Genomic DNA, 11,590 nt, shown 5'->3' on the forward strand with positions numbered 1-11,590 from the left:
ATGCATCTATTGCATTTGTCTCCACAGGGCTTCGTGGGTGGTCAATCAAGGTAACAAAGTATCCCACACACAGAAAATATATTGTTAAAATAGCAAGATTGTGTGAATCAGAATTTAGCAGCGTAGGGGTGTATGTGTGGAGGGTTGTGTGTGTGTGTGTGTGATGTGGGGTGTGTGTGTGGCGGGGGGGGGGGGTTCTGGGTTTCCATCCCAGGGCCTTCGACTTGGTAGACAAGTACTCTCCCACTGAGCCACAACCCCTGCTTTTGTTTTTGAATGTCAGAGTCTTGCTATGTACCACAAGTTAACCTAGAACTCAGTATGTAGCCAGACTCACCTGAAACTCAGGATTGCCCCACCTTGCTTCCTGAGCACTAGGGTTACTGTGCCCAGCCAGTCTAGGAATTCTTAACAGATTTTTAAAACTTCCAAATGATGCCCTAAAATATTATGACTTATTTCTATGATAAAGCAAAATTCATGTAGATATCAAGTCATAATGGGGTTAGTCACGAATCTGAAACATTGATGTCTGTTCTAGGGTTTCTATTGCTGTGAAGAGACCCCATAACCACAGCAACTCTTATAAAGCAAAACATTTAATGGAGGTAGCAGCTTACAGTTGCAGAGGTTCCGTCCATTATCATTATGATGAGACACAGTGGCATGCAGGCAGACACGGTGCTGGAGAGGTAGCTGAGAGTTCCACATCTTGCAGGCAACAGGAAGTGGACTAAAACACTGGGCAGTATCTTGAGCATATATGAGACCTCAAAGCCCGCCTCCACAGTGACACGCTTCCTCCAGCAAGGCCACATCTCCTATAGTGCCACTCCCTTTGGGGACCATGTTCTTTCAAATCCCCACAGTGGCAAATGTCAATGCTTAAGGATCCTAGTGGGTAACTAGAATGGAAGGCTGAGAGGAATATGGCACCTCTAGAGCACAAACCCCCCCACAAAGCTTGAGGAAATGACACCTTCTGGCCTCTCTGGTGCTCTATGGGAGTATGGATGGGACTTCCATCGCTCCTGAACAGCTAGAGAGCATTTCCACTACATCAGAACCACTTTGTGCCAAGCCACAGAAGCAAGGTGATGCTGCTAGGATCTTCTGGAAATTTACACACACTGCACTCTGTTCAATGTGCCCTAGCTGAGGCTGGTTGCTTCCTCGTGGTTGGAGAAGTGTTACATTGTTTAGCTTTATCCCAAGCTATGGGTTCTTTGAATTATTTCACATAGACTTGTACAGTATTTGTCCAGTGAATTATATGTTAAATAAAGAGTATACATGGGGCTAGAGAAACAGCTCAAGGTTTAACAACACTTACTGCTCGTGCAGAGGACCTGGGTTTGCTTCCCAGCATCTACATGGCAGCACATAATCACCTATAACTCCAGTTCCGGGGCATCAGATACCATCTCTGACCACTGTGGGCACCAGGCAGGCACATGACACACATACACACATATAGTCAATACACTCATAAACATACATTTATACATCTATGCTCACACTAACAAGAGAAAGGTTCCCAGAAGTCTTAGACCCAAGCAACAAAATCCATTTAACCTTAATCAGCCCTGGGTCTTCCACATGACACAACCTCAAAGTCTTGTCCCATTTAAAATTAATGAACATGGGGTACAATGTGGAAAGGTGGCTCAGCTTCTAAAAAAAAGGACCAAATAAACTAATCAATCCAAACAATCCAATGCTATGGTAGGCTTGTGTCCAGGTGACTTTCCCTGACCCTTCCACCAACCATCTTTTCATTAGCACATGGGCTATGGGGATGATCCTGGGACCCCCACTTCTTACAGCTGAGTCCACAGGGTACAGTTGTAAGAAAGAACCAGTTCCACCCTGCTTAATTAAGATCACTTCTGGGTGGATCTCTGAAAACGTAATTTTTTTTTTCTCTCCGTGTATGTACATGTTTCTCTGGGACAAGTGACATGTGTGTGCAGCTGTACCTGTGTGCAGGTGTGTATATGTGGAGGCCAGAACATAACCTCGGGTGTCATTCCTCAGTCACTGTACACTTGTGTTTTTTGAGACAAGGTCTCTCTCATTGACCTGAAGCTTGCCAAGCAGTCTAGGCTGGCCAGTGACCCCTGGAGATCTTCCTGCTTCTGCTTCTCCAGCACTAAGATTTTTCATGCATGGGCCACCACACATGGTTTTTAATGCACAGGACACCACAAATGGCTTTTAATGTACAGGCCACCACACATGGCTTTTAATGTCGTGTCACACGACAGATGGGCAGATATGTCCTCCCCTTAGCTTGAATACCTTCCACTTTGGTTTGTGAAACGTGACCAACCGTAAGGGCATTCCACAATGCTAACGATGCTCTGACTAGTCTAATGCCATTAGCCTATGTCTCATTTATTTTCTCTATTATCTTCTTTTCCAATTTGCAACCACTGAGTAAATTATCACAGTATTTAACTTGTGGAGTTTTGTGAGCCAGAATTTTTTAAAATATTAAATAAAAACTTAAATAGCACCAAACCAAAAGCCCTATCAAAAACATCATAACACCCAATAAGTGGCAACGACCCAGCATGTCTATGCCTGTGAACATTGACCTCTGGAGACTGGAAAGTCATGCATTCCTAAAAGGTGTACAATTGATATCATAAACTATGGCTCAGGCAGGCAGAAGTTTTTGTAAAGGTTTGGAAGGTTTCTTGGAAATATTTACACCGAAAAGAAGAAGAAGAAAATTAGAGGCTGATTAGAAAGTAAACAACTGGCTTACACAGTTGCTCTTACAAAGATGCATAAATTACCAACAAACATCTTATAAAACACACACACACACACACACACACACACACACACACACACACACACACACACACATCACAATGAAAACTTACAAGTCAAACATGAGTCTTACCTCAAACACAACAGTCAGAAACCGTCACTTTTCGTGGCCCAGGGGCTCTGCAGCTTACGAAAACGTTGTATTCAGTAACAAATTCGACCCTCCTGGAGACGGTGGGCGAGGTGCACGGCTTCCAGTGTGTTTTTGCCTGTTTCAGCTAAGCCAATTTTTAAGATCCGTCAATCTTCAGCAAAGCTTTAGCGGCCGCACCGCTAGATGGCGCTGAACCCGCTTGTGGAGGACGCGAGGAAACCATCAACGTGGGACAACCCAAAACCGTAAAACAAGTTCTCTATCCTGGCTCCATTTAAAATGTCCATACTCAGAGACAGACACGAGGGAATTAAATATGCCGCTGTGCCTATTTAAAGAGAAATGAATTTAATAAGAACGAAACAGAGTTAGAGAAGGGACTGCCAGCTCAGCGACTCTGGGTCCACCTTTGTCGGAAAGAAACCCAATCTCCGAACTCTAGAAGCTCCAGGAAGAAAACAGGAAGCAAACACATTGTGGACCCTCTTTGCAGATAAAGCCTGCCGTGGGTAATATTTGTGTAGAGACAATGGGGCCTGGATAATAAAGGCTCAAGGAGGAGACGGTTTCCTAGCGCGGAAATGCAAGAGGATAATACAGAATTAACCAAAGGAAATATGAGGGCTAAGAACACATGAATGCACGGTGTCAGATCATAAAGCGGGGGAGGTGGGGACCAAGTATTTCAGAACAGCAAACCAATGGGGAGCAGAAAATGAACCTTTGAACAGAAGCCAGAGATTCGGAGCCGGAAGGAGCCTTATACAGGAATAGAACTGGCCCCAAAGATGAAATAACTTGACGAAATCCACTTTAGGGTAATAATGGCAGCCCTGTGAGGAACCCTCACTGTGACTAACTTTTGATTTTTCCATCATGCGTATGTCTAGCTAAAAAACCCTTAGCAGAGTCTAAGGAAATGCATCGCAGAAGCCTCCCCTGGCCCTCCGCTCTCCTCTGCACACGCACGTGCTCATGGGCACACACATGCACCATTGTAACAATACAGGAAATTGAAGGAAGCCATCTGAAACCTTGGCGGTGCCCGGCCACTGCTGCCCCAGATAACATATCAAACGGTAAGCTGGAAAGGAGCCCCGCTGGCATTCACACAGGAAGCTGTTGGCCCATGTTTAACAACCTGCCCCAGATCCACAAAGAATGTCAGGACAAAAACACAAGGGGGTAAAAAGACAGAAGTCGACGATCTTTTATTAAGGAAGAGGACTGATCCCGAGATGTTTAAAGGGGGGCCTGCTGACTGGGCAAGAAGTTTGGTAACTGTGGCATCATTGTCTTATCCTGCCCAGGGAAACGGCCTTTTGAGGCAGTTGCTCAGATAACTTCAGGCAAAGCCACATTTAATCTCAACTGCTCTTAATGGTTCTAATTACCATCCAATACATTTTGGTCTTGGTCTGATGAGAAGCGATAAAGAAACCTGTCCTAGTTTGTCCCTACATACAATACAAGCCTTGGGATAGGACAAGGGGCCCCACTGTTTTGAGCCTCTTACATCGAAATGGGATGGATTAACTATTGCCTCACAGAATACTTTTCTTTTCAGAAAGGAGGTGAGTTTTCATGGCCTATGGCACTAAGGGACTACATAAGCTCTTGGCTATTTTTCCCAGTTTAATTTTCTCTTTTGTCTCAATGGTATGGGCTTGGCCCCAAGAAAAGAAGAAACAAAGAACGAAGTGCCTCATTTGCCTTGGGGACAGTTTGGAGGTCTCTTAAGACTTAGGGAGACACACACATCCATCTCAGAACTCACTGGATTCTTAAAAATGAAAACGACAAAAATCAGACTTATAACCTGGAGGTGTAGTAGAGGCAGGAGGGTCAGGAATTCAAGGTCATCTTCTACTTCATGGAAAGTTCAAAGTCAGCAAAGTTATTTGAGATCTTGTCTCATCAAGCAAAGACAACAAAAACTTCTAAAGATTTCAAGAAACTTTTTAAGGTAGATTAATGATAAAGCGGTTCATCTCCTTTTATTTACAGGAGATAGACTCCACTGCAAGAACCCAGAGGGTACCTGAAACCTCAGAAAGTACAAACCCCATACACACTGCCCGCTTTTGGGGTTTTTTCCCCCTTCCTTCCTTCCCTCCCTCCCTCCTTCCTTCCTCTCTTTCTTTCTTTCCTTCCTTCTTTCCATCCTTCCTTCCTTCCTCCCTCTCTCTTTTTTGAGACAGGTTTTCTCTGTGTAACAGCTCTGGCTGTCCTGGAACTCACTTTGTAGACCAGGCTGGCCTCGAACTCTCACACTACCTGCCTCAGCCTCCAGAGTGCTGGGATTAAAGGCATGTACCACCACCGCCTGGCTGGCATTTGTTTTTTCTAAGCATACAGGCTTGTACAGCATCTTAGCATTTTAAAATGAATGAAAGGCTACAAGTTAGTTTCTTATTTCAGAAGATATATCAGAGGAAAAAAAAAACTCCCAAACTACAATATGCATAACAAGTGATCATTATTAATAGTATAAAGAATATGCATAAAATCAATTGTGAAAATATTTTTTGCTTTTTCTAGTCAAATTCCAAACCATAGATGTGTAAGGAATCCTCAAAGATAATTCCTCTTAATTTTGACTCTACCTAAGTTAAAAATATAAAAACTGTTACTAATATATATAAATGTAAAAAAAAAACTATTCTGTCAAGATGATTAACAAGAAAGGCCAACTTGGCAAATTAGTCTTCAGGCCTAATTTAGTCATCCATCATCTCAGTGTTGGAAATTGACAAGATTTTTGGATTTTCCCCAAACCATAAATTACAGATACAAAGTATTTCTTTTCTGTATCCTATGGACACGTCTTCCTGAATTCTCCTAGGGTTTTTCCATTTCATGTTTGGGGACCATGATTGACAGCAGCTAACTGCAAACAAAGAAAACTGAAGCTTAGAAAAAGAGAGCCTGAATTTAGCACACTGGAAATCAACGTCAAGAAAACCCAAGTATTTATTCCTTTTAAAGTGACAGTAGGAGCTGGAGAGATGGGTCTGTGGTTAAGAGCCATTGCTGCTCTTCCAGCGGACCAGCGTTCAGTTCCCAGCACCCAGAAGAAACGGCTCACAACCTCCTGTAGCTCCGGGTCCGTGGGATCTTCCGCTCTCTTTTGGTCACCGTGGGCATACACACATATAGCAGGCATTCACACAGACACATAAATTAAAAATATTTTCCTGAAAAATAATGACACGTTGTATTTTATATCAATAACCTTTTGAAAAATAACATTCTGAACCAAAAATGCAGCGTGAAGAGTGGTATTATTTGCAACTGACACATCTTTTTAGTGTGCAGCTTAACAGGAAGTAGATGAATTCTCACAGCCGCTCTGTGTACTCCATCTGTCGTAATGTCTTGTTTCAGTAGAAGCATATGAAGAAAATTCAGCTCCTCTGAGAATAAATAGTTTCTTAAAATAATTATGCTTCTTAAAAATGCTATACCCAGGCTCAACGAGTAGCAGTTTTTGTTTTTTTTTTTTAAATGTTAATTTCAGCACAGAATCTGCAAACTTAGCAGTAGAGTTTTGAAACTCTGCTACCTACCGGAAATCCACTGATCTGTCTTGGCTTCGAAACTATCCTAGCCATGCATGACTTCATAACCTTCAGAAAACATTGGTTCGTCAAGCTACATACACTTTCCAATTTTTAATATATTTTACTAAATGTCCCATTAACTTTTCCTAGGGAGAGGTGAATAAATGTCTATTCACCATAGATAAGGTCCCAGTGACTGAATAAATAAACAATTCCATCCAAGTCTAGCTTGGAGAACTAATGGGCTTAAGAGAGGTTATTTATAGGATTAGAACTGTGTCTACAGCAGTGATTCTCAACCTGTGGGTCGTGATTCATTTGGGATTGCATATCAGATATTTATATTACACTTCATAACGGTCACGAAATTACAGTTACGAAGTAGCAATGAAAATAATTTTATAGTTGTGGGATCACCACAACATGAAGAATTGTATTGAAGGGCTACAGTGTTAGGAAGGTTGAGAACCTTCTATGTCCTACAGCATAGGTGACTATACACTAAAGAAAGGTCTTTGTCTCTCAGCAACGATTAATGGTCGCTACATCCTCCAGGAGGTGTGACTCGCCTGTGTCTCATGTTACCTCAGGCCTATGAGTTGCTCATATACTCCTCATGTGCTGCCTCAGGGTTCTTCCTAGTGGGCCCAATCATGTGATTATCTCAGCTCAGCAATCGTTGATGCTCTGGTTCCAAGACTGCAATGTCTGTATCATGTCTAGGAAATGGCATGTCATGCTGTGTGATCTTTCAAAGACCACTCTTAAGGTCACCAGGAGTCCCCATCAGGATGGCCAGGGTCACTCTTGTGGGCTAAGTTTTTTGGTGCTTTTAAAGAGCTTTTAAAAGAGATTGTATGTGTGCATAATACGTGTGTGTGTGTGTGTGTGTGTGTGTGTGTGTGTGTGTGTGTGTGTGTTTGTGTGCAAATGTGTGTGCAGGTGCCTGGAGAGGTCACAGGAGGGCATTAGATCCCCTGGATGTGGATGTTTGGAGTCAAACTCTAACTGAACAGCTGAGTTGCTGCCTCTGAAGCCTTGAGTTTTCTGTACATCTGATATTTTCCCAAGTTCAAATTTTACCTTTGTCCACTAGTACCATCTGACCTTATAGTGAAGGTGATGAGCTCACTTTTCTCCTGTGAGAAATTGTGAATGGAATATCTAAGTCTCAATAACTAAAGTCTCTTCCATCCTCAAAAAGTGTTCTATCTGTAAAAACCAAACAGCACTTCAGTTGACACAAAATTTAACTGTCAAGGGTTTTCCTCATGAAAACAAGCACACTTCAGGGGTCAACGGAAGTCTTGGGCATATTAGTTTGGCCATGTAATTCCCAAGCAGTCACACAGAATAGTAATTGAACATACTCAAAAGTGGAGAGTTAATAAGTTATTTTTTAATTACATTATTTTATTGTGTGTGGAGAAGCATGCACATGGAGCACACGTGCACATGTGCAAGTGGAGGTCAAAGGACAACTTGTAGAGACCATTCTCCTTCTACCGAATGTGTCCTGGGGATTGAAATCAGGTCATCGTGCTTGACAGCAAGTACCCTTATGCACTGAGCCATTTCACTGGCCCCGTGAATTCATTTTCACTAACAAAGGTTTTCCACTTTTCCTCCTTGTGTGCATGTGCACATGCAGGCAGGTGCTCGTGAGTGTGCAAGTGCGTGACTGTGGAGGCCAGAGGACAACCTCAGGCATTTTTCTTTAGGTGCAGCTCCCCTTGATTTTGAGATAAGCTCTTCTGCTGACCTGGAGCTTACCAAGCATGTGAGGCTGGCTGATCATCAAGCCTCAGGCAGCAATTTGCCTCCTCCACCCCATCAGTCTGTCCATGTCCACCCTTAATCACATGGGATTTAGGTATCAAACTCTCCCCAGACGTCCCTCACCACCTTTTTCGAACTCTGCTCCTCACTGCTGCGTGCTCTGCCTGAGGCTGGTGGTAGAGGGGAAGGTAGAGATGGGGTTATTTGTGTGGGAAGTACCCATTCTCTGGTGGCAACATATAGCTTAACGATGCTGTTTGGACACTGACTATCCCTTCTGCGAAGAGGTATGACGGGGGCACTGGTAATAGGACACACTAATATTTTTCATATGGACAAGGATTCGCCTAACCCATATATATAGACCAAACTTGACAAACATAAGAAAGGTCAATAATAACAGAACACACACACACACACACACACACACACACATACACACACACACATACATATACACGCACACATACACACACATATACATACACACATACATACATTCACACACACATACATACAGTCACACACACATACATACATACATACACACACACATACACACCCATGTACATACACACACATACACACATGTACACACATACATACATTCACACACATACATACACACATACACACATGTACACACATACATACACACACACACACACTGCCACTTACTCAAAAAACTTTCTCTAGCTAGACATGGTAGTCCATGCCTTTAATACCAGCACTCAAGAGGCAGAGGTAGGTGGGTCTGAGTTTGAGGCCAGCTAGATCTACACAGAGAGTTCCAGGACAACCAAAGCCACATAGAGATGCTGTTTAGAAAAAAAAGGAAAGATTCTTTAGAATTAATTTATGGCTTGTTTTTAATCACCTCTTTACCTCAGCAAGATGATCTTTGTGATAGGAACGTATCCTTTGCAGCAAGATGCCATCTTCCAGGCTAATTTTTATGGCTTTTTTTTCCCCTTTACATTCTGGTTGTTTTATTTTGTTTGATATTTGGTCTCTCTATGTAGCCCAGGCTGGCCTCCAACTCAAAATCCTCCTGCTTCAGCCTCTTGAGTGCAAGGACTATTATAGTCATATGTCACTATGCCAGGCCCCCCCCACCCTTCAGCACTAGGGATTAAACCTATGAACTTGCCCATGCTAGAGGCATGCTCTACCCCAAGGTACATCCACAGCCCTGTTGGTATTTGCTACTGAAGCTGGTCTCTTTCTTCATGATGAGTGGTCCTTACATTCAGCCTTCTCTTGCCTTTGCGGTGGTCTCTTTCCTTTGGCTCCCTCTTCTGTGCCTCACTGAAGACCCATGGTGATTTTGTGGGCTTCACATACTTCCTCGGGAGCTAATTCCTATGACCCCAGCGACTTTCACTAGGTCTCTTGTAGCATGAATCTTAAAAGTTTTTATTAATAAAAACAAACCCGGAGCCAGGTATTGGGGTGAATGCTGGAAGATCAGAGAAGCAGAACAAGCCACAGCTACCTCACCTTGCCAATTCCTCAGCTGATCCTGTTTCCTCAGACTGGAAGCCTCTGAGTCCTCATCCAAATGGGTTTCAGCTGAACTGCTGCTCAAAGCCTAAAAGTTTAACCCGCCTGGTTCCTGGTCCTCACGCCTTATATACCTTTTTGCTTTCTGCCATCACTTCCTGGGATTAAAGGCTCACTTTCTGGGATTAAAGGCGTGAGTCATCATGCCTAGCTGTTTCCAGTGTGGCTTTAAACTCACAGAAATCTGGATGGATCTCTGCCTCCCAAGTGATAGGATTAAAGGTGTGTGCCACTGCCTAACCTCTATGTTCAATATTGTGGCTGTTCTGTTCTCTGACCCCAGATAAGTTTATTAGAGTGCACAATATTTTGGGGAACACAATATCACAGTCTCTCCCATGAGTCATTGCTCCTTTAGTCACTCCAGGGAAGGTGCATGCTGGAGAGCTTGCGGCTCTCTTCAGAATGTGCTTCAGACAGATCAAGTGTATTCATCTTCCAATGTAAAAAGTTCCCTGCTATACTGATGCTCACATCCAGCTATCCCTCAGCCTTCTCTCCCCATATAATCAAATCTTAAAATATCCTTAGTGTTAACAGAGTAAATCCCCCAAGAGTGTGTCTGTCCACCAATACAGAGTCTGCACACAATATGAGCTCCTCGGCTTGGTTGGTTTTAGGTACAAGTAAGTGTTGTGAGAATTTTCTCCCTAGGAGGAGTTTACCCCTTCCTCACAACTGATGCTTGTTTCCACCACAGTTCACCCTGGGGAAACTGAGTTAATCAGGCTTCCTTAAAGATCTTGCCCGATCCTTAAGCGTATGTGAGGGTGTGGTAGTTTGAATGTAGTTGGCCCTCATAATCTCATAGGAAGTGGCACTATTAGGAGATGTGACTTTGTTGGAGGGAGGATGGTCTTGTTGGAGGAAGTGTGTCACTGCGGTCTTTGAGGTTTCCTATGCTCAGGATATTACCCAGTGTCTCAGCTGACTTCCTGTTGCTTGCAAGATGTACGACTCTCAGCTACTATTCCAGCACCATATCTGCCTGCATGCCACCATGCTCCCATCATGATGATAAAGGACTGAACCTCTGAAACTCTAAGCAAGCTCCCTCAATGAAATGTTTTCCTTATAAGAGCTGCTGTGGTCATGATGTCTTTTCACAGCGATAGAAACCCTATCTAGGACAGTGAGTGGTCCTGAGGCAGGAACACAGGAAGGGCTGTACCCCGATGGATGGTGGCTGCCCCCAATAGCTGCATGGATGAAGCCTTCTCCCTCATCATCCCCAGCCCATGTACTCTAGCACCTTCCCCAGACCATGAAACCAAGTCCAATATGGAGAAAAAAATGCATACAAAGGGCAGGGGGAAGTGATGTAATATCTTGCAAGGGTCCAATGACCCTTCCCACCCTGTCATTGTCCGAGGGAATGTCAACAATCTGCCTGATCACAATGGACCCGCTCAAGTAGACACCATGGATCTCATGAAGATGGTAGTGCCTTGTCTGGGGAGGACAATACCTTCCAGTAAGTTGCTAGAAAATCTCCTTTAAAAGTCTACACTGTCTTCTATGTGTGATGGGGAGCTGCACCCATGAAATCCCAACAGCATGGCTGTCTAAACAAGACCTGCCTAACACCATCAAGTTGACATGCCAGTGTGGATGGGGGAAGTCTCACAAGGGCCCCCCACTAGATGAAGAGCTACAGTCAATTAATTGCTGCTAAGAAAGGGAGAATTAGACCTCTCCAAGGACAAGTCCCCAAGCGGTCGACAAGTCTCCAAGTAGTCATCTTTAAACA

Source organism: Peromyscus californicus, unplaced genomic scaffold (genome assembly GCF_007827085.1).
Source record: "Peromyscus californicus insignis strain IS unplaced genomic scaffold, ASM782708v3 Scaffold_23__1_contigs__length_62951481, whole genome shotgun sequence".
Classification (NCBI taxonomy): Eukaryota; Metazoa; Chordata; class Mammalia; order Rodentia; family Cricetidae; genus Peromyscus; species Peromyscus californicus.